Source organism: Bufo bufo, chromosome 1 (assembly GCF_905171765.1).
Source record: "Bufo bufo chromosome 1, aBufBuf1.1, whole genome shotgun sequence".
NCBI classification, from domain to species: Eukaryota; Metazoa; Chordata; class Amphibia; order Anura; family Bufonidae; genus Bufo; species Bufo bufo.
In genome coordinates, this window is record NC_053389.1 from 408,869,692 (window position 1) to 408,894,800 (window position 25,109).

The 25,109-nt window shown below is 42.8% G+C and overlaps 1 protein-coding gene across 1 annotated transcript in view; it reads right to left on the minus strand.

Moving 5' to 3' along the window:
* Positions 1-879, minus strand: part of JAKMIP2 (janus kinase and microtubule interacting protein 2) — a 173,358-nt gene extending 172,479 nt beyond the window's left edge. The window contains exon 1 of the mRNA XM_040406284.1: positions 826-879. The gene's annotated coding sequence lies outside the window, so the exon portion shown is untranslated. The remainder of the gene's footprint in view (positions 1-825) is intronic.
* Between the last annotated feature and the right edge of the window lie 24,230 nt (positions 880-25,109).

A 25,109-nucleotide genomic window follows, 5' to 3' on the forward strand; every position in this document is an offset into this window, starting at 1 on the left:
CCAATAGTATAAAGGCTTTGTGTGCTCTCCTCGACATTCACTGCACAGTGCCAATATTATCAGCAAAAATCAATAGGCTACAGTAAAAAACAGGCACGTGATATACAAACCTACAACCACAAACCAAACATTGAATATTTTTACCAGTGCAGATTATATTTTAGCTAGGTTATTACTACAACACTACTATACATGTATCTGATTTACAGTAAATATAAAATATATAATGATGGCATCTCATAACAGTCATGTAGCATTTCATGTATGTATGATGGTTGCCCATTAACAAATGGATGACATTGTAGCAAGCAATACCATTACACTGCCTCAGCATCCCACCATACCTAGGATTTCCTTCTACCATATTAAATACCAGTCATGCTTCTAAAATATAATCGCTTGAATGCTGTGATATTTTTATTATAAAGTAGAATTAGATCAGGCGTATCCATTTGGCAGGACAGCACAGAATATAATACAGGCTAGATAAAAAATTGTTGGACATGTCGGAATAATATATTAATATCATCTCCCCGGGGATATTGTGTCTTCCAGATGGAGATGAAGGTGAGGCCCAACCCGATTACTACCATTGCTGCCACCGTTACCCTTCAAATGCTATACCAGTGCTAATGTGGATAGTAAATAATACATGGCTGCAAGCATCAATCTTATATGGAAAATGCTCTGATGCATCAAGCTGTCAGTATAATTCTGCATCCTTAAATTCAATCTTTCTTGTACATGGCCACTACGCTGGTTCCTAATGATGACAATGACAACGCAGCCTTACACCCTAAGAAAATATGTAATGATGGGACTCACCATGTTGAGGGCTGGCAGAGAGAAAAGCTGAGCTGTCTCAATGCTGAATCCATTTTGCTCCTGCTGCTGTATAAGCCACACATCAGCAGCTGTGATGATGCTGAGGACGGCTGGATGGGTAGGCATCCGCCCCTCCCTCCTTCTTCTAGGGAGGCAGACAGAGAATGAGCTCATGGAGCCTGGAACTGCAATCTCCCTCCCTCAGTTCCTATGGAAACTAGGCTGCTATCACAATGGAAGATTGCTGCTGTGTAGGTGCTCAGAGTCTCATTCACAGCTCAAGCTGCACGTTGTGATTGTGGCTCTGAGCTCTCCAATAACCACACAAGTGAAGTGCTTGGTGTTCTGTCATTGGTCACAAATTGTTTCAGATGAGAAAAAATCTACTGTAAGTGACCTTTAGGTGACTGCTCCGACAGTAATGATGACTATTCTGGGTGCCCACTGATCAGTAATATAAAATAGTAATAAGAATTATTTCCTGTATAATCCAGGAAAAAAACTCAATTCAGAAATGGATCACATTGATAGGTTGATCACAGGAAATATTGATTAGAGATGAGCAAACCTTTCAATATTTGTTTCGGTTCCAATTGGTTCGGTTATACAGTCAGGTCCATAAATATTGGTACATCGACACGATTCTAACATTTTTGGCTCTATACACCACCACAATGGATTTGAAATGAAACGAACAAGATGTGCTTTATCTGCAGACTGTCAGCTTTAATTTTAGGGTATTTACATCCAAATCAGGTGAACGGTGTAGGAATTACAACAGTTTGCATATGTGCCTCCCACTTGTTAAGGGACCAAAAGTAATGGGACAATTGGCTTCTCAGCTGTTCCAGTGCCAGCTGTGTGTTATTCCCTCATTATCCCAATTACAATGGGCAGATAAAAGGTCCAGAGTTCATTTCAAGTGTGCTATTTGCATTTGGAATCTGTTGCTGTCAACTCTCAAGATGAGATCCAAAGAGCTGTCACTGTTAGTGAAGCAAGCCATCAATAGGCTGAAAAAGCAAAACAAACCGATTAGAGAGATAGCAAAAACATTAGGCGTGGGCAAAACAACTGTTTGGAACATTCTTAAAAAGAAGGAACACACCAGTGAGCTCAGCAACACCAAAAGACCCGGTAGACCATGGAAAACAACTGTGGTGGATGACTGAAGAATTCTTTCCCAGGTTAAGAAAACACCCTTCACAACAGTTGGCCAGATCAAGAACACTCGCCAGGAGGTAGGTGTATGTGAGTCAAAGTCAACAATCAAGAGAAGACTTCACCAAAGTGAATACAGAGGGTTCACCACAAGATGTAAACCATTGGTGAGCCTCAAAAACAGGAAGGCCAGATTAGAGTTTGCCAAACGACATCTAAAAAAGCCTTCATAGTTCTGGAAAAACATCCTATGGACAGATGAGACCAAGATCAACTTATACCAGAGTGATGGGAAGAGAAGAGTATGGAGAAGGAAAGGAACTGCTCATGATCCTAAGCATACCACCTCATCAGTGAAGCATGGTGGAGGTAGTGTCATGGCGTGGGCATGTATGGCTGCCAATGGAACTGGTTTGCTTGTATTTATTGATGATGTGACTACTGACAAAAGCAGCAGGATGAATTCTGAAGTGTTTCGGGCAATATTATCTGCTCATATTCAGCCAAATGCTTCAGAACTCATTGGACGGTGCTTCACAGTGCAGATGGACAATGACCCAAAGCATACTGCAAAAGCAACCAAAGAGTTTTTTAAGGGAAAGAAGTGGAATGTTATGCAATGGCCAAGTCAATCACCTGACCTGAATTTGATTGAGCATGCATTTCACTTGCTGAAGACAAAACTGAAGGGAAAATGCCCCAAGAACAAGCAGGAACTGAAGACAATTGCAGTAGAGGTGTAATGACCGACGTCACGCACAGGGAGGATAAAAGGGAAAGCCCTGCCCAAGGGAGAGGGAAAGGTGGTGACCCCTAACTCACCTTGCGGCTGGCACCTGACTGCCCTGACGTCCCTAGACGGGTTCCTCACCCGTGCGGCGATCACGTGCCTAAACCCTGGCTTTCCCTAAAATGAGCCCTAGAGAGTGAACAGGCCGGTGGGATCGCTAGTCCGCACCACTATCACTAAGAGGGAAACACCAGGGAGAGGACAGACAAAACAGACAAACACATATACCCAGGTGGGCGATCACAATAGACCACAAAGGTCCAACAGGGATCCGGAGGGTAGCGTTCTGGACCAACTACCAGAGAACGCAGCAACACAGCTCCAGAAGGTCAGAATAGATGTCCAGGCAGGAAGTTCTATCTTTGGCAACCAGAGAAGTGTGAGAGAGGAATATAAGGAGGTTTGGGAGTGCTGGACAAGGAACAGCTGAGGAGAAGGAGCTACGGATCCCTGAGTGAGCCAAAAGGGTTTGCAAAGCAAACCCAGAAAGCTACCATAAGGAAAACAGCCCTATCTTAAATATGCGTGGTTCTCGATACCCTCGTGACAAGAGGCCTGGCAGAGCATCACCAGGGATGAAACCCAGCATATGGTGATGTCTATGCGTTCCAGACTTCAGGCTGTAATTGACTGCAAAGGATTTGCAACCAAGTATTAAAAAGTGAAAGTTTGATTTATGATTATTATTCTGTCCCATTACTTTTGGCCCCTTAACAAGTGGGAGGCACATATGCAAACTGTTGTAATTCCTACACCATTGACCTGATTTGGATGTAAATACCCTCAAATTAAAGCTGGCAGTCTGCAGTTAAAGCACATCTTATTCGTTTAATTTCAAATCCATTGTGGTGGTGTATAGAGCTAAAAAAGATAGAAGTGTGTCGATGTCCCAATATTTATGGACTTGACTGTACATGTACCACAACCAAAGTTGCTCCAATTGCCCTGAAAATTGGTGTATAACATCCTATAGTCTTTTAGAATATTTTAGGATTTTTTTTTAATGAATTTTCATGCTCCAATGCTCTCCTTTTTCATGCTCCAATGCTCTCCTTTGCCCTGGTCTGAATTGTGCAAGGCAAAGGCATTTTTCGGAGATCCGGTGATGTACCTGGCTCTCCATAGGGACAGAGTACCCATGTGCTATGCCAAGAGTTAGTAATCGTCCAGGGAGCATGATACTCACAGCACTGCTGCGACCCCATTGATAAAATGTACTCCGTACTCCATGTACCGCTGATCTGTCGGCAGTGTACAGAAAACAGAGTTTTAAGCAAAGGGAATGGTGCGCTTTAGGCAGGGAAAAGTGTAGTCAAAATAGAAAATTGATTAATAAAGTATATTAGAGATAGTTCAATTAGGACATTAGGGACAACATATTAAAACTTTATGTAAAGGTTTAGTTACTCTTTAAATATCCTTCCCTTTCTACAAACCCACTGAAGACACTGCTTTTGACAATTTACTTTGGGAACAATGCAGTATTGGCACCAGTAACAGATTTGGGCCTAGTGTCTTATATGTGTTCAAATATGCATTCAGAAGAAAAGCTTTCTCTAGTTTAAAACACAAATTGTCAAGCTACTATGAGATTATTCCTTTCCAAACCAACACCTAAATTGTCTGAAGATGCACTTTTACAGATTCTGGACTACTGATTAAGGTGTTTTCACTCAGAGATTTAACACAGTACACTTATATTGCTATTTTTGTACCCCACACCAATGCTTGAACTGTCTGGAGATGCCCTGTCACAGATTTTGGCCTATTATTTGAGATATTTTCATTTATAGATTTAAAACAGTACCTTCTGGATTGTAAAACATGTGCTATACACTTGGAATGCAGTTAATCTCCTCCCTTCCGCCCCCTCAGCCCTTGATTTGTCGGAAAATGAACTTAAAAGTGTTTTAACTCAGAGATAAAATATAACAATAGCTTAACAGCAGCAGATGGCGTAAAATGCTTCTGCTACAAAGCAACACATTTAGAATGGATGGATATGATGCACTGAAAAAATGTACACTATTTGTTCCGCAGTCAGCACTGCAGCATAAAGCTAATTGTACTGGGAATAAGCTGGCAATAAGCCGAGAGAAACTTCAGGTTTGGAAAAAAAACCCATAGTTTCTGTCTTTGTGGTCAAATGAGAAAAAAAATAAATTCTTGTAGGTAGCTGCTTTTGAGGTTCTGCAGCTGTATAATAAGGCAGTAACTACAGCTAGAAGGCCCTGCCTGTGCCAGGCACACCCAGCCTCAGCTCCTCGCTCCCTGGCTGAAAGCTTTCCCTGCCCTTCCCTATTCTACACAATTATCCTTCTTTCTAGTTTTTCTCTTCACTGTCCCTGACACTAGAATAAAAGCTTGATTGTGACTAGAGATGAGCGAATCGAAGTTGATGAAGTGGAATTCGATCCGAACTTCAACAAAAATTCAATTTGCACCGAATCCGAATTTCCTCACGCTTCGTGTTAACGAATCACATTTGTGGTAGCGAAGCACATTAAAATGGCTGCTGCACATGTTAGGACATGGAGCAAAGAACTCTGGGAACAAGGGATCACCCACAATGCCATGCATGCAGCCAATCAGCCGTCAGCCAGCCCCTGTGATGTCACAGCCCTATAAATAGCCTCAGCCATCTTGGATTCAGCCATTTTCAAGTGTGATTAGTGCAGGGAAAGACATCAGCAGGTGCTAGGGACAGTGCTAGAAAAAAGTTAATTGTGTTAAAAAAAATGATTTACAAGTTCAGGGAAAGATTATTCAAGGTGTAGGGAAAGGAAGGGAGGAATCATTCCACAGCATATATGTTGAACAGGGTTCAGTAGGGAAGGTTACAGACTGGGTAATAATAACAATCCGATTACACCTTGCTGCACTGACTGGGGATCCAAATTGCCATTATACAGCTCTGTAATTCCAGCAAACCGTTCCAGAAAGTGGTAGAAAATACTTTAAAACTTTATTTTGGCTGAATAGAAGTTCAGGGAAAGATCATTAAAAGTGAAAGGAAAGGGAGGAATTATTCCACACTATAAAAGGAGAACAGGGTCCAATAGGGAAGTGTACAGCCTGGGTAATAGAAGCAATTCTATTACACCTTGCTGCCCTGACTGGGGATCCAAATTGCCATTATACTGCTGCTTTTATATTTGCAATAGATCATAGCTCTGTAATTCCAGCAAACCTTACTTGTTATTGGGTACAAGTGCTGTGTGATACAGCCATTAACAGGGTGTATTACTATGAAATATTTGTACGTCTTATTAGCCGCTGTGCTGTGCAGTTCTAAAGCATTTTTTGGGATGTATTAGTGGGAAAAAGGGCTTATTAGCCATTCAGTGGTGCAGTTATATGTTTTAAAGCCTTTTTTGTGGTGTATTAAGGGCTTATTTGACGTTCTGCAGTGAAGTGACAAAATTACAGCCTTTTTTGGGGTGTATTAGTGGAAAAAAAGTCTTATTAGCTGTTCAGCGGTGCAGGTATATGTTCTGAAGCCTTTTTTGGGGTGTATTAGTGAAAAAATAAGGCTTGTTAGCCGTCATGCAGTAAATTGACAAAATGACTGCATTTTTTTGGGTGTACTAGTGGAAAAAAAGTCTTATTAGCTATTCAGCGGTGCAGTTATATGTTCTAAAGCCTTTTTTTGTGGTGTATTAGTGGGAAAAAAAGGCTTGTTATCCGTTGTGTGGTAAAGTGACAAAATTACAGCTTTTTTTGGGGTGTATTAGTGGGGGAAAAAAGGGCTTATTTGCTGTTGTTCGGTGAAGTGACAAAATTACAGCCTTTTTTGGGGAGTATTAGTGAAAAAAAGGGCTTATTAGCCGTTCAGCGGTACAGTTATGTGTTTTAAAGCCTTTTTTGTGGTGTATTAATGGGAAAAAAGGGCTTATTTGACGTTCTGCAGTGAATTGACAAAATTACATCCTTTTTTGGGGTGTATTACCAGAAAAAAAAAGTATTATTAGCCGTTCAGCGGTGCAGTTATATGTTCTGAAGCCTTTTTTGGGGTGTTAGTGGAAAAAATGGCTTATTTGCCGTTCAGCAGTGCAGTTATATGTTCTAAAGCCTTTTTTGTGGAGTATTAGTGGGACAAAAAAGGCTTGTTAACCGTTGTGTGATGAAGTGACAAAATCACAGCTTTTTTTGGGGTGTATTAGTGGAAAATGGGCTTATTTGCTGTTGTACGGTGAAGTGACAAGATTACAGCCTTTTTAGGGGAGTATTAGGGGAAAGAAAAGTGTTATTAGCCTTTCAGCGGTGCAGTTATATGTTCTGAAGCCTTTTTTGGGGAGTATTAGTGATAAAAAGTCTTATTAGCCGTTCAGCGGTGCAGGTATATGTTCTGAAGCCTTTTTTGGGGTGTATTAGTGGGAAAAAAAAAAGGCTTGTTAGCCGTCGTGCAGTGAATTGACAAAATTATATCCTTTTTTGGGGTGTATTACCAGAAAAAAAAAGTATTATTAGCTATTCAGCGGTGCAGTTATATGTTCTAGCCTTTTTTTGTGGTGTATTAGTGGGGAAAAAAAGGCTTGTTATCCGTTGTGTGGTAAAGTGACAAAATTACAGCTTTTTTTGGAGTGTATTAGTGGGGGAAAAAAGGGCTTATTTGCTGTTGTTCGGTGAAGTGACAAAATTACAGCCTTTTTTGGGGAGTATTAGTGAAAAAAAGGGCTTATTAGCCGTTCAGCGGTACAGTTATGTGTTTTAAAGCCTTTTTTGTGGTGTATTAATGGGAAAAAAGGGCTTATTTGACGTTCTGCAGTGAATTGACAAAATTACATCCTTTTTTGGGGTGTATTACCGGAAAAAAAAAGTATTATTAGCCGTTCAGCGGTGCAGTTATATGTTCTGAAGCCTTTTTTGGTGTGTTAGTGGAAAAAATGGCTTATTTGCCGTTCAGCAGTGCAGTTATATGTTCTAAAGCCTTTTTTGTGGAGTATTAGTGGGAAAAAAAGGCTTGTTAACCGTCGTGTGGTGAAGTGACAAAATCACAGCTTTTTTTGGGGTGTATTAGTGGAAAAAGGGCTTATTAGCCTTGGTCCGGTGAAGTGACAAAATTACAGCCTTTTTTGGGGTGCATTAGTGGAAAAAAAGTCTTATTAGCCGTTCAGCGGTGCAGTTATATGTTCTGAAGCCTTTTTTGGGGTGTATTAGTGAGAAAAAAAAAAGGCTTGTTAGCCGTCATGCAGTAAATTGACAAAATTACAGCATTTTTTTGGGTGTATTAGTGGAAAAAAAGTCTTATTAGGTATTCAGCGGTGCAGTTATATGTTCTAAAGCCTTTTTTTGTGGTGTATTAGTGGAAAAAAAAGGCTTGTTAGCCGTTGTGTGGTAAAGTGACAACATTACAGCTTTTTTTTGGGTGTATTAGTGGGGGGAAAAAGGGCTTATTTGCTGTTGTTCGGTGAAGTGACAAAATTACAGCCTTTTTTGGGGAGTATTAGTGATAAAAAGGGCTTATTAGCCGTTCAGCGGTACAGTTATGTGTTTTAAAGCCTTTTTTGTGGTGTATTAATGGAAAAAAAAGGGCTTATTTGACGTTCTGCAGTGAATTGACAAAATTACATCCTTTTTTGGGGTGTATTACCAGAAAAAAAAAGTATTATTAGCCGTTCAGCGGTGCAGTTATATGTTCTGAAGCCTTTTTTGGGGTGTTAGTGGAAAAAATGGCTTATTTGCCGTTCAGCAGTGCAGTTATATGTTCTAAAGCCTTTTTTGTGGAGTATTAGTGGGGAAAAAAAAGGCTTGTTAACCGTTGTGTGGTGAAGTGACAAAATCACAGCTTTTTTTGGAGTGTATTAGTGGGAAATGGGCTTATTTGCTGTTGTACGGTGAAGTGACAAAATTACAGCCTTTTTGGGGGAGTATTAGTGGAAAAAAAAGTGTTATTAGCCTTTCAGCGGTGCAGTTATATGTTCTAAAGCCTTTTTGGGATGTATTAGTGGAAAGAAAAGGGCTTATTAGCCTTGGTCCGGTGAAGTGACAAAATGACACCTTTTTTTGGGGTGAATTAGTGGAAAAAAAGTCTTATTAGCCGTTCAGCGGTGCAGGTATATGTTCTGAAGCCTTTTTTGGGGTGTATTAGTGAAAGAAAAAAAAGTCTTATTAGCCGTTTTGCAGTAAATTGACAAAATTACAGCATTTTTTTGGGTGTATTAGTAGAAAAAATGTCTTATTAGCCATTCAGCGGTGCAGTTATATGTTCTAAAGCCTTTTTTTGTGGTGTATTAGTAGAAAAAAAAGGCTTGTTAGCCGTTTAGTGGTAAAGTGACAACATTACAGCTTTTTTTTGGGTGTATTAGTGGGGGAAAAAAGGGCTTATTTGCTGTTGTTCGGTGAAGTGACAAAATTACAGCCTTTTTTGGGGAGTATTAGTGATAAAAAGGGCTTATTAGCCGTTCAGCGGTACAGTTATGTTTTTTAAAGCCTTTTTTGTGGTGTATTAATGGAAAAAAAGGGCTTATTTGACGTTCTGCAGTGAATTGACAAAATTACATCCTTTTTTGGGGTGTATTACCAGAAAAAAAAAGTATTATTAGCCGTTCAGCAGTGCAGTTATATGTTCTGAAGCTTTTTTTGGGGTGTTAGTGGAAAAAATGGCTTATTTGCCGTTCAGCAGTGCAGTTATATGTTCTAAAGCCTTTTTTGTGGAGTATTAGTGGGGAAAAAAAAGGCTTGTTAACCGTTGTGTGAAGTGACAAAATCACAGCTTTTTTGGGGTGTATTAGTGGGAAATAGGCTTATTTGCTGTTGTACGGTGAAGTGACAAAATTACAGCCTTTTTGGGGGAGTATTAGTGGAAAAAAAGTGTTATTAGCCGTTCAGCGGTGCAGTTATATGTTCTAAAGCCTTTTTTGGGATGTATTAGTGGGAAAAAAAAGGGCATATTAGCCTTGGTCCGGTGAAGTGACAAAATTACACCTTTTTTTGGGGTGAATTAGTGGAAAAAAAGTCTTATTAGCCGTTCAGCGGTGCAGGTATATGTTCTGAAGCCTTTTTAGGGGTGTATTAGTGAAAGAAAAAAAAGTCTTATTAGCCGTTTTGCAGTAAATTGACAAAATTACAGCATTTTTTTTGGGTGTATTAGTGGAAAAAATGTCTTATTAGCCATTCAGCGGTGCAGTTATATTTTCTAAAGCCTTTTTTGTGGTGTATTAGTGGAAAGAAAAGGCTTGTTAGCGGTTGTGTGGTAAAGTGACAAAATTACAGCCTTTTTTGGGGAGTATTAGTGGAAAAAAAGGGCTTATTAGCCGTTCAGCGGTACAGTTATATGTTTTAAAGCCTTTTTTGTAGTGTATTAATGGGAAAAAAAGTATTATTAGCCGTTCAGCAGTGCAGTTATATGTTCTAAAGCCTTTTCTGTGGTGTTTTAGTGGAAAAAAAAGGCCTGTTAAAGGGAATCTGTCACTAGCATATTAGCAAAAAATTTTTTTATGAATCCATGTGTAATAAAGTACCTTATTTCCATATGTCTTGTTCTTTTTATTCTGTGTCTTGTCATTTCTTCAAAAAAACGCTTTTTATGATATTCAAATGAAGCTGTAAGGAGTTCAGAGGGGCGTTATTCTTTGTCCACGGTGCCCAGGAATGCCCCTCTGAAGTGCCGTGCCCGCCTAAATTTGAAAACTAAGAACTCCTCCAAGATCGCCTAAATCGCCTCCCAGAGGCGAGGCTAAGTGCTCCCCCCCAGCGCCGCGGTCTGCGGCAAACACCCCCAATCCTCCTCTCGCCCGCAGCCGAAATCCCACGCAGGCGCAGTGCCGGCGATTGCCTGCGCCTGCGCGATGATAAGACGACTGAGGGCAACAGCTTCAACAGCGTCACTGGGCATGCGCCGATCCCCAGTGACGTGTTCACCATTTCCTCAGCCAGCTGGGATCGGCGCATGCCCAGTGACGCTGTTGAAGCTGTTGCCCTCAGTCATCTTATCATCGCGCAGGTGCAGGCAATCGCCGGCACTGCGCCTGTGTGGGATTTCGGCTGCGGGCGAGAGGAGGATCGGGGGTGTTTGCCGCAGAGCGCGGCACTGGGGGGGAGCACTTAGCCTCGCCTCTGGGAGGTGATTTAGGCGATCTTGGAGGAGTTCTTAGTTTTCAAATTTAGGCGGGCACGGCACTTCAGAGGGGCGTTCCTGGGCACTGTGGACAAAGAATAACGCCCCTCTGGGCTCCTTACAGCTTCATTTGAATATTATAAAAAGCATTTTTTTGAAGAAATGACAAGACACAGAATAAAAAGAACAAGACATATGGAAATAAGGTACTTTATTACATATGGATTCATAAAAAAAAAAAATTGCTAATATGCTAGTGACAGATTCCCTTTAACCGTTGTGTGGTGAAGTGACAAAATCACAGCTTTTTTTGGGGTGTATTAGTGGAAAAAAAAGCGGCACCTGAGGGGTTAATTGTGCCTTTCACAGCCCCCTGTAAGAGATCGGCTGCTGCCAGGCAGCAGGGGGCCGTTATGTACACAGTTCTTAGTATAGTCTAACTTGAAGCGTCCCCAACGCCTCTGTGTTAGAATATACTGTCGGATCTGAGTTTTCACGATCGCGAAAACTCAGATCTGAAAAAGCTAATACTATTATTTTCCGTTATAACCATGTTATAACGGAAAATAATAAAGTGAAGTTCGGGTCCCCATTGACTTCAATAGGGTTCGGGTCCAAGTTCGGATCAAGTTCGGGTCCCGAACCCCAACTTTTTTTTAAAGTTCGGCCGAACTCCCCGAACCCGAACATCTAGGTGTTCGCTCAACTCTACTTATTAGCTGTTCAGGGGTGCAGTTATATTTTCTAAATCCTTTTTTGTGGTTTATTAGTGGAAAAAAGGCTTGTTAGCTGTTGTGCGGTGAAATGACAAAATTACTGCCTTTTTTGGGGTGTATTAGTGGAAAAAAATAGTCTTATTAGTCGTTCAGCGGCGCAGTTATATGTTTTAAAGCCTTTTTTGGGGTGTATTAGTGGAAAAAAATAGTCTTATTAGTCGTTCAGCGGCGCAGTTATATGTTTTAAAGCCTTTTTTGGGGTGTATTAGTGGAAAAAAAATAGTCTTATTAGCCGTTCAGCAGTGCAGTTATATGTTTTAAAGCCTTTTTTGGGGTGTATTAGTGGAAAAAAAAATAGTCTTATTAGCCGTTCAGCAGTGCAGTTATAGGTTCTAAAGCCTTTTTTGCGGTGTATTAGTGGGGAAAAAAGAAAGGGTTTATTTGCTGTTGTGTGGTGAAGTGACAAAATGACAGCCTTTTTTGGGGTGTATTAGTGGGGAAAAAATGTTATTAGCCATTCAGAGATGCAGTTATATGTTCTGAAGCCTTTTTTTTGGGTGTATTAGAGGGAAAAAAAGGGCTTATTAGCCGTTGTGCGGTGAAGTGACAAAATTACTGCCTTTTTTGGGGTGTATTTATAGAAAGAAAAAGTCATATTAGCTGTTCAGTGGTGCAGTTATATGTTCTAAAGCCTTTTTTGTGGTGTATTAGTGGGAAAAAAGGTCTTATTTGCCGTTGTGACGTGAAGTAACAAAATTGAAGCCTTTTTTGGAGTGTACTAGTGGGGAAAAAAAGTCTTAGCCGTTTTGCAGTGAAGTGGAAAAATTACAGCCTTTTTTGGGGTGTATTAGTGGAAAAAAATGCTTGTTAGCCGTTGTGAGGTGAAGTGACAAAATTGCAGCCTTTTTTGGGGGGTATTAACGGAAAAAAAGGCTTGCTAGTAGAGGTGAGCGGACACCTGAATGTTCTGGTTCGACGGGTTCAGCCGAACTTCACAAAAAAGTTCGAGTTCGGGGACCCGAACTTGACCCCGAACCCCATTGAAGTCAATGGGGACCCGAACTTTGGAGCACTAAAATGGCTCTAAAAAAGTCATGGAAAGGGCTAGAGGGCTGCAAAATGTGGTTAAGAGCATGGCAAGTGGTTCTGGAAACAAATGTGGATAGGAAAATGACTTCAAATAACATAAAAAACGTAAAAATAAAAAATAATAATCTTGATCTAGGAGGAGGAGGACCATATGGAGTAGGAGGTTGAGGAGGCAATTTATGTGACGGTGTAGGTAGAAGCAGCGGTGGAGGAGGAGGAGGTAGCCAACACTTTTTTTTAATTTTTTTATTATTATTTTTTTTTTTTTGTTCAAATTTTGGTAGACCCCAAAACATTGGGAAATAGAAAAAAATAAAACAAAGAGAAAGTGCGCTGAAGTACAACAATGGCTGGATGAGGCCGGTATACATGTCTATTCTGCACAAGGTATGGACAAGTCCTGTGGGACCCTGCCTGGTTCATTTTAATGAAAGTGAGCTTGTCCACATTGGGTGTGGACAGGCGGCTGTGCTTGTCTGTGATAACCCCCTCCTGCCGTGCTAAAAAAACGTTCATACAATACACTGGCTGCAGGGCAGGCCAGCACCTCCAAGGCATAAAGGGCAAGCTCAGGCCATGTGCCCAATCAGTCAGTACGTGTAGGCGTGTGCACACATACTACTCAACCTTGTCTCACGTCGCCGTGACGGCCTTGATCCAATTGAATATCTTCCCTATCAACTTTCGATGCTCTTTTCTGCGTCTACCATGGTGATCACGGGTAGCGGGGAATCAGGGTTCCACGCCGGAGAGGGAGCGTGAGAAAGGGATACCACATCCAAGGGAAGTCAATGGCTGAAATGTGATCGATCGGAAATGTGGGACAAGTTGTTAAAGCGGAAGGATCGAATGAAAGGAGGGGGTGTCACCGCCAGATCTCTGAGAAGTTCTGACAGACGTTCTTCAGTACCTCTTGCATGATGTTCTTTTGTTTTGGTTTCGTTTTGTCATCTCTCCTCCCTCTCCCAGCTGTCATCTATTAGCAGTGATCGCCTCCCTTTATATCCCCTCCCATACTGCTTCACTTTGCGGTTTATACCACTTCCTGGATTGTCCTGGATTGTGCTCACTGCTAGATGCTGCAACTGCTGGTTCCTCAGATAAGTCTATTCCTTTATTTGTGTTTTCCTGTTGGCTTGATTCTAGGTGACCCTGACTCCCTCCGTATTCAGTGCAGGGAGCCGGTGGTCGTGTCCCCTCACTATTATAGGGTTTTCAGGTGTTACTCAGTCTAGGTACGGGGGCATGCAACTTTCTATCATTAAGATCTTTGCATGGGCTGAGCAGTCAGGGAGAGCTCTAGGGCATTTGTAGGGCTTACCCATATGTTCCTTAGTTTGGGATCAAGTCAGTTGGATCTTTATTTGTGACTTCTAGTTTTCTGCAACACCATCCGTGACATTATAAACCGCCATCACCGTTTTAAAGCATGGATCCGGTTTCAGCCTTGATTGACCGCGTACAAGGTCTTTCACTGGAGGTAGCAGATCTCCGTAAAACTGTCTCTCAGTTTCAGGTGACCGATTCTGCTTGCGTTCATGGAGTTTGTTCTAAGCCTAAGATCTCGCTTCCGGATACGTTCCTGCGGGGGTAGTGAGAATTTTGTTCGTTTTTAGAGAGGCTTGCAAACTCCATTTTCGCCTACTTCCCCATTCCTCTGGTGATGAGGAGCAGAGGGTGGGGATCATCATCTCGCTGCTCAGTCTTGGGCTTTTTCGCTACCGGTGGGGGCACGGCCCCTCCGATCGGTGGATGAATTTTTTGTAGCCCTGGGTCAGATATATGATGATCCGGATCGTATTGCTCTGGCTGAATCTATACTGTCTGCAGAGATATACTGTTCAGAATTTCGGAGATGGGCAGCTGATTCTGTTTGGAATGATGCTGCACTCCGAAGTCAATTTTGCCATGGTCTTTCGGAGGGATTGAAAGATGCATTTGCCTTTCATGAGAGACCTGCCTCCTTGGAGTCTGCCATGTCTCGGGCTGTTCGTATTGACAGGCGTCTTACAGAGAGAGGAGAGATCACTCTCTCCTGTCATATTCAGTCCAAGGACAGTGGGCCAGTCTCATTCACTGCGCAGGGGCCTCAGTCTCTCTCAATCCCCTCTGAGCCGGAGCCCATGCAGCTGGGTTTGCTTGCCTCTAAAAATAAAGGATTCAGCTCTCAGAGGAGGGTTTATTTCTGTTGTGGAGGTATAAATCATTTGGCAAATGTTTGCCCCTCTAGGAGATTCAGGGAGTTTTTTGAGAATAATAAAGAAACAAAAAGAAAAAACTCCTCTAAAAATCTGTTACTATTGGCAAGGTTGATGCGGAAATTGAAGGTTTTCCGTTTGCTTGTAGTTCCCGTTTTGTCCTACCTGCCAGGGTGGCGCTGGAGAGCAAGAACATTGTTTGTGCGATTTTTGTAGATAGTGGAGCAGCTGTCAATCTCATTGATAATCAATTTGCTATAACACATGGTTTCCAGGTATGCACTTTGGGAAAGGATATGCCTGTTTTTGCTATCGATTCCGCTCCACTTTCTCAAAAATCGTTAAAGGGCATAGTTCACAATATCCGTTTGACTGTGGGTGATGCTCATGTTTAGGATGTGTCATGTTTCGTCCTAAGCGGATTACCTACTCCTCTAGTGTTGGTGCTACCCATGCTCACTAAACATAACCCCACCATTGATTGGCAAGCAAAGAAAATAAATGGTTGGAGTGACTTTTGTAGAGAGAATTGCCTCTCGGCGTCTCTTTCAGAGGTTTCTACTAAGACTGTACCATCTTTTCTCTCTGAATTTTTGGATGTGTTTTCAGAGAGTGGTGTCCAGGAGCTGCCCCCTCACCGGGAGTACGATTGCCCTATTAATCTCATCCCAGGTGCCAAGCTGCCTAAATCTCGTTTATACAATCTCTCCCAACCTGAAAGGGTCGCTATGCGTACTTATATCTCTGAGAGCCTGAGAAAGGGACACATCCGACCCTCGAAGTCACCTGTTGCCGCTGTTTTTTTTTTTTTTGTTAAGAAAAAAGATGGTTCTTTAAGACCATGTCTGGATTTCAGGGAGCTGAACAGTATCACAATTCGTGACCCTTATGCGCTTCCTCTGATCCCGGACCTGTTTAACCAGATTGTTGGGGCTAAAGTTTTTTCTAAGTTGGATTTGAGAGGGGCATACAACCTGGTCAGGGTCAGGGAAGGGGGCGAATGGAAGACGGCTTTCAATACCCCTGAGGGCCATTTCGAGAATTTGGTTATGCCTTTTGGTTTGATGAATGCTCCAGCCGTCTTCCAACATTTTGTGAACAGCATTTTTTATCATTTAATGGGGAAATTCGTACTAGTGTATCTAGAGGACATTTTGATTTTTTCTCCTGATTTCAAAACTCATAGGGACCACCTACGTCAGGTCTTGCTCATTCTGCGGGAGAATAAATTATACGCTAAACTGGAAAAATGTGTGTTTGCGGTTCCAGAAATTCAATGTCTGGGTTTTCTTCTCTCCGCTTCTGGTTTTCGCATGGACCCTGAGAAGGTCCGCGCTGTGCTTGATTGGGAGCTTCCTGAGAATCAGAAGGCGCTGATGCGTTTCTTGGGTTTTGGCAATTATTACAGGAAGTTCATTTTGAATTATTCCTCTGTTGTTAAGCCACTCACTGACATGACTAAAAAGGGGGTAGATTTTTCCTCCTGGTCGGTAGATGCGCGTATGGCCTTTTCTAGTATCAAAGAGAGTTTTGCTTCCGCTCCCATCTTGGTACAAACTGATGTCTCTCTGCCCTTCATTGTTGAGGTGGACGCTTCTGAGGTGGGTGTGGGTGCGGTCTTGTCTCAGGGTCCCTCTCCTGCCAAATGGCGACCGTGTGCCTATTTCTCAAAGAAACTCTCCTCGGCAGAGAGAAATTACGATGTGGGAGAAAGGCAGTTGTTGGCCATCAAGTTAGCTTTTGAGGAATGGCGCCATTGGCTAGAGGGAGCCAGACACCCTATTACCGTGTTTACCGACCATAAGAATCTGGCCTACTTGGAGTCAGCCAAGCGTCTGAACCCGAGACAGGCCAGATGGTCTTTGTTTTTTTCAAGGTTTAATTTTGTTGTCACGTTCCGCCCTGGGGTTAAGAATGTGAAGTCTGATGCCCTGTCACGTTGTTTTCCGGGAGGGCGGAACTTTGAAGACCCAGGTACCATTTTGGCTGAAGGGGTGGTCGTCTCTGCTCTTTATCCTGAATTGGAGGCAGAGGTTCAGGCAGCCCAGGCAGAGGCTCCCGATCTTTGTCCTCCTGGGAGGTTGTTTGTGCCTCTCGCTTTACAACACTAGGTTTTTAAGGAGCACCATGATACTGTCCTTGCTGGGCACCCGGGGGGTAGAGCCACAGTGGATCTCATTGCTCGGAGATTCTGGTGGCTGGCTCTTCGTAAGACGGTTGAGGGTTTTGTGGCAGCCTGCGAGACCTGCGCTCGTGCCAAGGTCCCTCATTCACGGCCATCGGGTCCTCTCCTCCCGTAACCCATTCCTTCCCGTCCTTGGACACATTTGTCCATGGACTTCATTACGGACCTGCCTCGTTCCTCGGCACATTTCATTCCTTTTCCTGGGTTACCCAATGCTAAAACGCTGGCGCAAGCATTTGTTGACCACATTGTCAAATTGCATGGCATTCCTTCAGACATAGTCCCTGATAGAGGCACGCAGTTTGTTTCCAGATTCTGGAAGGCTTTCTGTTCTCGCTTAGGGGTTCGGTTGTCGTTCTCTTCTGCTTTTCACCCGCAGTCGAATGGCCAGACCGAGCGTGTCAATCAGAATCTGGAGACATATCTGTGCTGTTTTGTGACAGAGAATCAGGAGGATTGGTGTTCTTTTTTGTCCCTTGCTGAGTTTGCTTTAAATAACCGTCGCCAGGAGTCCTCTGATAAGTCACCATTTTTTGGTGCATATGGGTTTCATCCGCAGTTTGGGACATTCTCTGGAGAGGGGTCTTCTGGTTTACATGATGAGGAGAGATTTTCCTCGTCTTTGTCATTTATTTGGCAAAAGATTCAGGGTAATCTAAAGAGCATGAGTGAGAGATATAAGCGTGTGGCGAATAAGAGACGTGTGCCTGGTCCGGACCTGAATGTGGGTGATCTGGTGTGGTTGTCTACTAAGAATATCAAATTGAAGGTTCCCTCCTGGAAGTTGGGTCCTAAGTTTGTTGGGCCTTACAAGATCTTGTCCGTCATCAATCCCGTTGCTTTCCGTCTTGATCTTCCTCAGACTTGGAAGATCCATAATGTTTTTCACAAGTCCCTATTAAAACCTTATGTCCAACCCACTGTACCCTCCTCTTTGCCTCCTCCTCCGATTTTGGTTGATGGTAATCTTGAATTTCAGGTCTCTAGGATTGTGGATTCTCGTATTATCCGCGGTTCTCTCCAGTACCTCGTTCATTGGGAGGGTTATGGTCCTGAGGAGAGGATGTGGGTCCCAGTGGCGGACATTAAGGCCACTCATCTTTCCATAGGTCCCATCCTGAGAAGGTGGGCTCTGAGTGTCCGGAGTCCACTCGTAGAGGGAGGGGTACTGTCACCGCCAGATCTCTGAGAAGTTCTGACAGACGTTCTTCAGTACCTCTTGCATGATGTTATTTTGTTTTGGTTTCGTTTTGTTATCTCTCCTCCCTCTCCCAGCTGTCATCTATTAACAGTGATCGCCTCCCTTTATATCCCCTCTCATACTGCTTCACTTTGCGGTATATATCACTTCCTGGATTGTGCTCACTGCTAGATGCTGCAACTGCTGGTTCCTCAGATAAGTCTATTCCTTTATTTGTGTTTTCCTGTTGGCTTGATTCTAGGTGACCCTGACTCCCTCCGTATTCAGTGCAGGGAGCCGGTGGTCGTGTCCCCTCACTATTATAGAGTTTTCAGGTGTTACTCAGTCTAGGTACGGGGGCATGCAACTTTCTATCATTAAGATCTTTGCATGGGCTGAGCAGTCAGGGAGAGCTCTAGGGCTTTTGTAGGGCTCACCCATATGTTCCTTAGTTTTTGGATCAAGTCAGTTGGATCTTTATTTGTGACTTCTAGTTTTCTGCAACACCATCCATGACAGGGGGCGTGCATCCATTAAAGATGAATTAAAAAGATGTAAGTCCCTGTCACCTATGCAGAGCAGGGGTTTTTCATCGGCAAAAATGGGTTAATGTCAGCCACCAATGGAACAGACGATTTTAAAAAATTTCGGTCCCTGTCAACTATGCAGAGCAGTGATTTATTCACGGCAAAACTGGGTTTATGTCACCCACCAATTGAACAGACGATTTTACAAAAATTTGTTCACTGTCACCTATGCAGAGCAGGGGTTCATTCATGGCAAAAAAAAATAAATGTCACCCAAGAATGTAACAGACGCTTTTGCACCCTGCTCCCTCTTTTGCTGTGCTGGTGCCTCTGTGTGACCACCACCTCTTCCTCCAAACTAGACAGGTCACTCGCATGACCTTGATTCCATGTGGGGTCTAGTACCTCATCATCCTTCACATTATCTTCCACCCAATCTTAACCACCCCTGTACTCCTTGTCAGTCTGCAGACTGCAGAAAGCCGCAGCAGTTGGCACCTATGTTTCGTCATCATCAGAGACGTGCTGCGGTGGTCTTCCCATCTCTTCATCCTGAAACATAAGTGGTTGGGCATCAGTGCACTCAATCTCTTCCACTTCTGGGGCAGGGCTATGTGGATTTCCCACAGAAACCCTGCCAGCAGAGTCATGAAAAAGCATAAGAGACTGTTGCATGACTTGGGGCTCAGAATACTTGCCAGATTTGCAAGGGGGTGAGTTGAAAGACAGACGGCCATGGGCTGTAGGTGTGAACTCTGATCTTTCAGCAGGGGACTGGGTGGGAGACAATGTGAAGGAACTGGAGGCACTGTCAGCCACCCAATCTACTATCACCTGTACTTGTTCTGGCCTCACCATTCGTACTGTCTTAAATGCAGTGTAGGCCACAAATGTACTTTCTAGCGCAAAAGATTAGCATTTGTTACCCAACAATGTAACAGACGAATTAGTGAAATGTATTTCCCTGTCTACTATGTAGAGCAGGGGTATATCACATAGAAACATAGAAACATAGAAACATAGAATGTGTCGGCAGATAAGAACCATTTGGCCCATCTAGTCTGCCCAATATATCTGAATACTATGGATAGCCCCTGGCCCTATCTTATATGAAGGATAGCCATATGCCTATCCCATGCACGCTTAAACCCCTTTACTGTATTTGCAGCTACCACTTCTGCAGGAAGGCTATTCCATGCATCCACTACTCTCTCAGTAAAGTAATACTTCCTTATATTACTTTTAAACCTTTGCCCCTCTAATTTAAAACTGTGTCCTCTTGTGGTAGTTTTTCTTCTTTTAAATATGCTCTCTTCCTTTACCGAGTTGATTCCCTTTATGTATTTAAAAGTTTCTATCATATCCCCTCTGTCTCTTCTTTCTTCCAAGCTATACATGTTAAGGTCCTTTAACCTTTCCTGGTAAGTTTTATCCTGCAATCCATGTACTAGTTTAGTAGCTCTTCTCTGAACTCTCTCTAGAGTATCTATATCCTTCTGGAGATATGGCCTCCAGTACTGCGCACAATACTCCAAGTGAGGTCTCACCAGTGTTCTGTACAGCGGCATAAGCACTTCACTCTTTCTACTGCTTATACCTCTCCCTATACATCCAAGCATTCTGCTGGCATTTCGTGCTGCCCTATTACATTGTCTTCCCACCTTTAAGTCTTCTGAAATAATTACTCCTAAATCCCTTTCCTCAGATACTGAGGTCAGGACTGTGTCAAATATTCTATATTCTGCCCTTGGGTTTTTACGCCCCAGGTGCATTATCTTGCACTTATCCACATTAAATTTCAGTTGCCAGAGTTCTGACCATTCTTCTAGTTTTCCTAAATCCTTTTCCATTTGGCGTTTCCCTCCAGGAACATCAACCCTGTTACATATCTTTGTGTCATCAGCAAAAAGACACACCTTCCCATCGAGGCCTTTTGCAATATCACTTATGAAGATATTAAACAAAATTGGTCCCAGTACAGATCCCTGTGGAACCCCACTGGTAACATGACCTTGTTTTGAATGTTCTCCATTGACTACAACCCTCTGTTGTCTGTCACTCAGCCACTGCCTAATCCACTCAACAATATGGGAGTCCATGCTCAATGACTGCAGTTTATTGATAAGTCTTCTATGTGGGACAGTGTCAAAAGCCTTACTAAAATCTAGATATGCGATGTCTACTGCACCTCCACCGTCTATTATTTTAGTCACCCAGTCAAAAAAATCTATAAGATTTGTTTGACATGATCTCCCTGAAGTAAACCCATGTTGTTTTTCATCTTGCAATCCATGGGATTTTAGATGTTCCACAATCCTATCCTTTAATAGGGTTTCCATTAATTTGCCTACTATTGATGTCAGACTCACTGGTCTATAGTTGCTCGATTCCTCCCTACTACCTTTCTTGTGAATGGGCACGACATTTGCCAATTTCCAATCTTCCGGGACGACTCCTGTTACTAATGATTGGTTAAATAAATCTGTTAGCGGTTTTGCCAGCTCACCACTAAGCTCTTTTAATAATTTTGGGTGTATCTCATCAGGCCCCTGTGACTTATTTGTCTTCACCTTAGACAGCAAACTTAGAACATCTTCCTCTGTAAAGATACATGCATCAAATGATTTATTAGTCATCCTTTCTAGTGGAGGTCCTTCTCCTTTTTCTTTTGTAAAAACTGAACAGAAGTATTCATTAAGGCAGTCGGCTAGCCCTTTATTCTCTTCTACATACCTTCCGTCCTTTGTTTTTAATTTAGTTATTCCTTGTTTTAATTTCCTTTTTTCATTTATATATCTGAAGAATGTCTTATCCCCTTTTTTCATAGACTGAGCTAGTTTTTCTTCTGCCTGCGCTTTAGAAGTTCTTATAACTTGCTTGGCCTCTCTCTGCCTAATCTTGTAGATTTCCTTATCTTCATTGCTCTGGGTTTTTTTATAATTACAAAATGCTAGCTTTTTATTTTTAATGATTTGGGCCACTTCTGCTGAGTACCACAGTGGTCTCTTCCTTTTTTTGCTTTTACTGACAAGTCTAATGCAATTTTCTGTTGCCTTCAATAATGCACCTTTTAAGTAGTCCCATTTCTCCTGGACTCCATGTAATCCGTTCCAGTCTGATAAGGACTCATTTATGACTAATTTCATTTTTGAAAAGTCTGTTTTTCTAAAATCTAAAACTTTTGTTTTTGTGTGGTGGGACTCTTTCACAGTTCTTATATTAAACCACACTGACTGGTGATCACTAGATCCCAAGATTTCGCATACAATGACATCATATACCGAATCCCCATTTGTGAATACCAAATCCAAAATGGCCTCCCTCCGGGTTGGCTCCTCAACCACTTGTTGTAGAGATAACCCCAGTAGGGAATTTAGAATATCTGTACTCCTGGTAGAACTTGCTATTTTGGTTTTCCAGTTTATATCTGGAAGATTGAAATCTCCCATAATGATAACTTCTCCTTTCATTGTCATTTTAGCTATTTCTTCAACTAGTAGATCATCTAGTTCTTTAACTTGACCAGGTGGTCTATATATCACACCTACACGAGTTACTGCATGGTTAGCAAACTGCAACGTAACACAAACTGACTCTATGTTGGCCTCACCAACTTGTATTAGGTTAGATTTAATGCTATCTTTCACATACAGGGCCACTCCTCCTCCTTTCTTGCCTTCTCTGTCTCTTCTGTATAAAGAGTACCCTGGTATGGTTATGTCCCAGTCATTTCTTTCATTAAACCATGTCTCCGTAACAGCCACTAAATCTACATTCTCAGATGCCATTATTGACCCAAGTTCATTGATTTTTTTACCTAAACTGCGAGCATTTGTAGACAGGACTCTGAGCTTATCATTTCTTAACCTCTGTGCTTCTGACCTGTTCTGGCATTGTTTCGGGGTGCAATTGGACTCTTTTATTTTCACTCTTTTGCCCCCCCCTTCCTAGTTTAAATACTCTTCCGCAAATTCTTGGAGTTGTTCACTAAGTACATTTGTTCCTTTGAGAGAAAGATGCAAACCATCTTTTTTGTACAGTTCCTTTCTATTCCAAGTAGAGCTATCATGAGAAACAAAGCCAAATCCTTGCTCTTGACACCATTTACCAAGCCATATGTTGAACTCCTTTATGCGCCTCTGCCTATCCTTCCGAACATTATGCACAGGCAGAACTTCAGAAAATGAAATGGTGGATGCAAAATCCTGTACGTCATTACCAAGTGTGATAAAAGATTTTTTCATCTCTGACACTTCATTGCAAGCCAGGTCATTTGTCCCTAGATGGACAAGAACATCCACGTCCCCTTCCTGCTTTGCTTGCTTAACAAAATTAATAATACGTCTTCTATCTCTTCTAGCAGTAGCCCCAGGGAGACATCTCACAAAACCATTTTCTTTAAGCTCCACACTTCTTATGATTGAATCACCCAGCAACATCTGCTTCCTTTGAGACTTCACTTTATCTTTTTTGTTGTTGTTGAGAATTTCACCCGACAATGTAACAGACAAATTAGTGAAATGTATTTCCATGTCCACTATGTAGAGCAGGGGTATATCACAGCCAAAAATTGGGGAATATCACCCAATATTGTAACAGACGAATTAGTGAAATGTATTTCCCTGTTCACTATGTAGAGCAGGGGTATATCACAGCCAAAAATTTGAGAATTTCACCCGACAATGTAACAGACAAATTAGTGAAATGTATTTCCATGTCCACTATGTAGAGCAGGGGTATATCACAGCCAAAAATTGGGGAATATCACCCGATATTGTAACAGACTAATTAGTGAAATGTATTTCCCTGTCCACTATGTATATCACAGCCAAAAATTAGGGAATTTCACCCGACAATGTAACAGACAAATTAGTGAAATGACTTAAAATAACATAAAATACTTAAAAATAAAAAATTATAATCTTGACCTAGGAGGTGGAGGTCCATATGGAGTAGGAGGTTGAGGAGGCGGTGGACGTAGCATTGTAGGTGGAAGCGGCAGTGGAGGAGGAGGAGGTAGCAAACACTGGTTTTTAGTTTTATTTTATTTTTTTGTTTAAATTAGGGTACACCCCAAAACAGTGGGAAATATCAAAAATACAACAATGAGAAAGTGCGCTAGAGTATAACAATGGCTGGGTAAGGCCGGTATACATGTCTATTCTGCACAAGGTATGGACAAGTCCTGTGGGATCCATGCCTGGTTCATTTTAATGAACATGAGCTTGTCCACATTGGCTGTGGACAGGTGGCTGCGATTGTCTGTGATAACGCCCCCTGCCGTGCTAAACACACATTCAGACAATACACTGGCTGCAGGGCAGGCCAGCACCTCCAAGGCGTAAAGGGCAAGCTCAGGCCATGTGCCCAATTTGGAGACCCAGAAGTTGAAGGGGGCAGACCCATCATTCAGTAGGTGTAGGTGTGTGCACACATACTGCTCCACCATGTTGCTGAAATGCTGCCTCCTGCTAAGACGTTCCATATCAGCTGGTGGTGCTGGTTGTTGTGGCGAGCTGCCAAAGCTTTTCCACATTCCGGCCATGCTAACCCTGCCTTCTGAGGTGCTGGCGGTGCCCCAGCTGCGTTGGCGACCTCTTCCTCCTCCTCTGCCTTCGCCTTGTGCTTCCACTGTGCCCCCGCTGTCAGGTGGGAATGCCACCAGCAGCGCGTCTACCAGCGTACCGTTTGTACTTGCGCATCTTATGAACACGCTCCAGTAACGGAATTAAGGATGGTACATAGTTCTTGTAACGGGGATCCAGCAGCGTGGCCACCCAGTAATCAGCACAAGTTAGAATGTGGCCAACTCGGCGTTCGTTGCGGAGACACTGCAGCATGTAATCGCTCATGTGTGCCAGGCTGCCCAGAGGCAACAACAAGCTGTCCTCTGTGGAAGGTGTATCGTCTGTGTCCTCTCTATCTCCCCAGCCATGCAACAGTGATGGCCATGAGCTGGTTTGTGTGCCACCCTGCTGTGAACACGGTTCCTCCTCCTCCATCTTTTCCTCCTCATCCTCCACCTCCTCATCCTCCAGAACTGTGCCCTGGCTGGACAATTGTGTACCTGGCGTATGTTGGTGCAGGAATCCACCCTCGGAGCCACTTGTGAATGACTGGCCTGAAACCCTTGAAAATGATCCCTCTTCCTCCTCCTCCTCCTCCTGTGCCACATACTCTTCCATCATCGCCTGAAGTGTTTTTTCAAGGAGGCATAGAGGTGGGATAGTAAGGCTGAGAATGGCGTCATCGGCACTGGCCATGTTGGTGGAGTACTCAAAACAGCGCAATAGGGCAACCAGGTCTCGCATGGAGGTCCAGTCATTGGTGGTGAAGTGGGTCTGATCAGCAGTGCGACTGACCCGTGTGTGCTGCAGCT